Below are 6,379 nucleotides of genomic sequence, written 5' to 3'. Positions count from 1 at the left end.
GCCTTTGGTCTCAACCGGGAAAGAGTGGACTGCACACTTTAAGCCAGGGACGAGTTGCTGCTCCAAGTGGGAAAGTTCAGGTATCTTGGAATCTTGTTCATGAGTGAGGGAAGAGGGGACTGGGAGATCAACAAATGGATTTGGGCTGCCGCTGCAGTGATACAGATACTGTACCGGTCTGTCGTGATGAAGAGAGAGCTGAGCGTAAAAGTGAAGCTGCTGGTCAATCTTCGTCCTTACCCTCAACTATGGCCACAAACTTTGCGTAGTGAGTGAAAGAATGAAATTGTGAGTACAATTGTCAGAACCCTTAGACATAGAGTTAGGATTTCAGCCATTCTATGTGGAGGAGTAAAGCCGTTGCTCCAAAGATTTCCAAAACAAATTAATCTCTAGAACAAAATATAACAACAGCATCATAAAAGATGTACATCCAGTCACCCATCTGTAATACTCATACTCAATGTATCACCTTCAAACTCCCAAAGCTAGTGAAGATGTGCACTATTTGTCCTGTCAGACAATCAATGAGTGAGCCAAGTTCAGCCAAGTTCAGCTCTGGCAGTAAGCTAATTGATTGCACTGGTCTGCTTTTGAACTGCTGCTGGTAATTCATTTGGGCCACTGTGCAGTAATCACTCACAATAGATTATATTTCATCATCACGTAGTGGCTCAGTTATACCCTTCAACTGAAAAATAAATCAAGTACCAGTAAACAATAAGGATTGGCTGTCTATTGTATTATGCTCACTAAAAACAACATGTGCTGAAGTTACATCATGTCCTAAAAACATAGTTTTTCCTCTAACATCTTTTGCAGTGACTCAATCAGACGTTTGTTAAAGTTGTGCTTTTTTTAAGATCTGACAAGTTATAAACTTCATAGGTAAACATTTACAATTTACCAAGTTCTTGTGGTCTTGGTACTCCGGAGTCACTTTTCTCATATCAATATAAAACTTTCAGTTGCTTAGCATAAGTGGCCATTTTAACTTTGAACAGGATGACAATTTTTTATTTATTAATTTTTTTAATCCTGTGAGTTCTTGAGAGTGAGGACAAAACTTCATTTGGGGCCTCAGCTTCTACAACCCTCCCACCCCACCCCAATATCTGCTGCAGATGAGGAGATCAGCAGGGTGTGAAATGGCCATGGTGATTGCTCCGAGGCCATAGGGCCTCTAGCCCATTCACAGCCTGTCAACTCTCTAATAGAGCCAGAGGAGATTGGAGACAACCCCACAGTTACCAGTGCTACCCCACCACCATTACTGCCACCATGCTGTTAAAAGTATAATGCGTTTTAGAAATTGAACGGATTTTCTACCAGTTTCCTACAGTATTCAAGAATTAAATAGATGTTCCTATTCTATTTTAAGTTTGATCTCAAGGGAGAGGGTGATTTAGTATGGTAGCCCTTCCTCTTAAAGTCACCTTATTATTATGTACCAAGTAAAATATGGTAATTTATAGTGTAGAATAGAAAAAGAATAGAATGGAACAGATAGAAGTAAAAAATATCAGAGCTATACCAAGACAAGGGATAAGAGAAACCAAATAAAAATTATATTGTTTTAATTTTGGATTGGATGATGACACAAATTCTAGTGAAGTAGCTGCAATTGTGTGAAAGAAGGGATACGATAATTAAATTAATATGACATTTTTGCTCTGACAGCAGCCCTTAAGCAATTATTTTTATAGTGATGATTGAAAACATACAAATTTGCATTGTATTATAAAACAAAAGGAAGTGTATGTGAACTATTCCATCAGATAATTTGGACTAAGTGAACGAAATCTTGAAATGATGACAGATCACTGACATTTTGTATCTACTGTAACTGTGCAAACTTGAGTCTTGAATTAAAAATGAACTGCCGTTAAAATATGTCATAACAGAAATTACTTGATCTAAGAATTAGATTTAGTTTCAGAGTGGCCTTCACAGAGTAAGCTGTGCATAGCGGACAAAAAAGTGGGCCAGGCTTCTTTTTGATGTGTGGAGTGTAAATACAGCCCTTCACCCCCCCCCCCCCCGGTTCCTCTAATTGTAACTGTGTTGTTTTCATATTGTTGAGTCTCAGAGATGTATAATTTATCACACAAATAATCTGGAACAAAACAAACTCTCCTCTCAGCTCCCGAGAGCCCGAGCATCTAATGAGTTCACTCCATAAAATATTCATACCTCTGCAAATTATACTATCACTTTCCCTGCAATATACACAAGTGCACACACACACACACACACACACGCACACACACACACACACACACACACACACACACACACACACACACACACACACACACACACACACACACACACACACACAAAGAGCTGTCCAACATCCCATTGGATATAATGGCAGGTTGTACAACCTTAAAAGCTCATTGATCACTGTCAAACAACAACAATGTATTCTTTCTTACTTTACGTCTGTGACTTGACTTAATAAAGACATCAGTTACTCATATTGATCCAGATCTCATTTAAAGTCTTCTCAAATGTTTGGACCCTCATCTTATTCACCAGGGTCGTGCAGACCCCAGTGGAATTTTTTGTGTGTGTTATATTTCATAGGCGTGGGGGTTTTTTTTTTTAATAATTTCCTTTTTTTTAAACTTTGCAAATTAGTTTGTATCTCATAAAGCCACATCATTGTTTTCTATTTCTGCTTTGATTAGTGCTTGAAAAAATGTTCTGGCCAGATTAGCGAACCTGAAATTGATAGTTTCCAGGGAAAGGAAAAAACAGGGACTGTACTTTTTCTCAAAAGGTATTCAAACACTTACATTTCTGCAGGTGATTAATCCAAATTTGCACTGATGAGCTTTTAGATAGTGTACAATTAGAAAGATTTAATAGTAGTAATTAGGAATTAGTAGTAATGTTAATACCTCAGACATATTACCTTGAATTAAAACAAAATTTTTAAAAGAACTTAAAAATTCATCTCTCAACTAAGGTTTTATACTTTTTGTTTTTTGTCCTGTAAATCAAAATGTTACAGCAGTAAACAAATAAGATTTTACAAAAGTACTTTTTTTTCTCCACCCCGTTCTTTTCACCTGGTTTTAGATTTTCTCATGTTAGAAATATGAGGAAATATTATTTCCAGGCAGCGGGAAAGTTGAAGGTGCTATTTTCATCCAGTCACAGCCAATTATGACCTGGCCATCAAGAGATGAGAAGTGGAAGAGCAGGGGAAAAAAATCAGACGAGGTTTTTTTTTATTTCATGCTGAGAGCCTGCCACCCTCCACCAACACCTATTTCTCTTCGAGGAGAGAATCCAAAAATCCAAATCAGGAAACCATCTCTCCTCTTTAAAAAAAATTCAAATTCCAAGGGGCTTCTACAAAAAGCCCAGTTGACAAAAGATTGAGCACTTGCTTCAGCATCATGGTGGCAGTGAGGGAATGACTGAATTTCATTAAGATAGACTCCAACACTTTTGTCTCATTAGCAGACCAGGAATCAGGGGACAAGGCAGAAGGAAACTGCACTCAGAGTGATCACACAGGTAACCACTTGCCCAAGCACTTGTTGATTGGTTAAGTAGTGTGTTGTCAATCAGACAGGTCTTGCAGCGCACTCTCCCCATAATTAAAAGGTAAGAAGAAGGCTTCTAATAAAGCCTGCAGCTTCTTCTCTTTTACCCTGTAAAGCTATTATGGTAAAACCTGGACTGAATACAGTGAGGAGTAATGCACACACATATGTTAAAGTATGTATAACACTATAAGGATATGTGAGAATACTTTATGAAGCTCATACTTGATAAGGTTTGAGCTGGCAAAAAATGTCCTATTTAGAGATTTAAAAAGGACAAGCAAAGAAAAAAGACAATTATAAAAGTGTTTGGTTACAGTTCATTTCAAAGTTTATTGCTGGATTTAGAATCAGTCATACAGGTGTAGCAGGGAAACAGCCAATCATAAGGGGAATACAAAGGCTTAAATAGGTGATTGCAGCCAGGTGTGGGGACTGCTTCCTGCCATTGTCCTGGACTCTGGTTCGGCTCCCCTGTGGGTTGAACTGATTTATACTTTTGCCTGGTGAGCTGAAATAGTGGACTTTTTAATAGCTTTACCCACTCCAGTGTTTTGTTTTGTACTGGTATATTTTCATTTAGTAATTTGTAGGTGCCATAGCTAACTTATGTTTTGTTTTTTCAGGAGCACTGACTGCTGTTTATTCTGGGATTTATTTTTTTTTTTTTTTTAGCTTTCATTTGAAGTATTGTTTATTTAGCTATTTAATAACTGTGTTTTTCATATTTGTTGTTCTGTCCTCTTTGTTTTTAGTGCTGTGGCGGGTGGCTGCCTCCAGCTCTAGGCTTTGTTGATATATTGGGAGCAGTTTGTTCACTAATGGAATACTCCAGGTATCTCAGCAGTGGTTGGTTTTATTTATTTTTTTAACTACATATTTTAGCAAAATTCTTAATAGCCAGTTGGCAAATACAAATGAACTGAATTATATTAACCCAGTTTTATGCCAGTTTTAAGCATAATCCCTCACAGCTCAGACTTATGCAAAGTGCACACTAAATAGATTTTACCAGAGTTCTTGATTTAAAAACTTTTTTTTTTTTTTTTCAACTAAAGGCATCACTTCAGACTAAAGTTCCTTTCTGTGTTTTAATTTCCTTTTTACCTCCAAGAGGAAGGAATTAAACTTGGCACACTTTGTGAAACCATGATTATTTTGTTGCGGCAGCGCTTCTACGCAATAAATCTTATACTATTGGCGTTATTTCCCTTGAAATGGTGGCACATTTGTAAGGAAAATGCATTTTTGGGTTGAGCGTAAGATGTGAGCGTATGTGCACGTTTTTCATAGGCATAGTGCAATCTTTCTTTACTCTGATATTGACTCATGTTCATCATTTATTGGACTGGATGATTAGTCATATTGGCAATATAACAATTTATTGAGTTAATGGTCCCTCTGCATGTAGAGGAACCACAAGTATGGAACCGCCTCCTCATGATGGTTACCCACTGTGGGACGGCATCTCATCAACCAGAATAAGTTGCTGTTATGTGAACTTGTGGACTCAACATTAGCTGTATTGTCCCTGTAACAAGGAAAATATTGAAAGTGGGTTGTGTTTTTAACCTTCCAATCCCCCCAGAATTTTTAGACTTGATCAGTCCTCCAAATCCTCCTCCATACACATGAATGCACATTCACTTTTATCCTTACCTCTTGGCTTAAGTGGAAAAAAAACAAAACACAAGAACTTCAACTAAAAACTGTACTCTGACAAGGATATTGGTTAGGGCTTGAGTGATACTGCATCAAACACCATGATTTTTACACAGTAAAACAGGAGTAAAACAGGAATCCAACTGGTGCTGACAGGAAGGAGATTTCAGCAGAATTTTTGTCAGACTTTTAGAGAAACTGTTTCAGCTTTTTAGATTTCACTCTGGAGAAAATAAGTTTCATGACCTTCAACCCAAACAAGCAGATGCAAGCTGGTTGCATCTGCATATATGCAGCAGTGGCGGCTGCATTGTTGTCAACACATGTTATGTTTATTGATTAGCTAGAAATTGTTACTTATCCACGCAAACGGGTAATTAACAATTTCCAACTTCAAAGACATTTTAACCCCTGGACCCTGTCTACTGCTCAGCTGGAGAATGAAATATCTGCTTCTAATTGGAGGATAACGAGTCATCAGAAAAACATTTGAGGGACGGCTGTCAAAACTGAACCAGCAATGATAATAAAAACAAACGGCAGCCACAGTTTGAAGAATGGAGCAGAATGACTTTTCATTTGTGTAATCATAGTCTTTCAAAATAGTTTTTTTTGTTTTTTTTCTAGAGAATGCATACTCACAGTGCAAATGAGTGCAATTAAATATTGAATGAAATTATATTTTCTCACTTGAAAAATTAGAACCATTTCCACAAATTACTGCACTTTCTTCTTTTGTGACATTTTAGTGTTCAGTTAACACTTAAATTGGTCAGACTTCATATTGAAGGCATGTGGAAAATGTAGTGGACCTGACATTAAAATCCAAAACAACATCAACAGCAGAGTTGAGGTCAGGCAGACTTTGGAAGCTCCAGCTCTTAAAGCACAACTTCTATCCACATTATCAGAAGAAGCATGTGTCTCTATAAAGTAATGCAACTTTGTGATTTGTGTTGTCAAACAGTGTCATGGAGATGTAGTATATTGAATGAATAGATGACTTATCCCTGTCCCCAAATGGCTACAATGCATTGAGTTCTACATTTATTATTCTTGTTTGTGTTAATAAGACATAGTTCCTTTAATCAGCTAAGGTGCAATGGCTCCATCTAATGGTCACTTGGTGATATACAGGCAAGTTGCTAAACTTGTTT

The sequence above is a fragment of the Pelmatolapia mariae genome, linkage group LG7 (genome assembly GCF_036321145.2).
Source record: "Pelmatolapia mariae isolate MD_Pm_ZW linkage group LG7, Pm_UMD_F_2, whole genome shotgun sequence".
Lineage (NCBI taxonomy): Eukaryota > Metazoa > Chordata > Actinopteri > Cichliformes > Cichlidae > Pelmatolapia > Pelmatolapia mariae.
The sequence above is the reverse complement of the archived record's forward strand: the minus strand, read 5'-3'. Positions refer to the sequence as shown.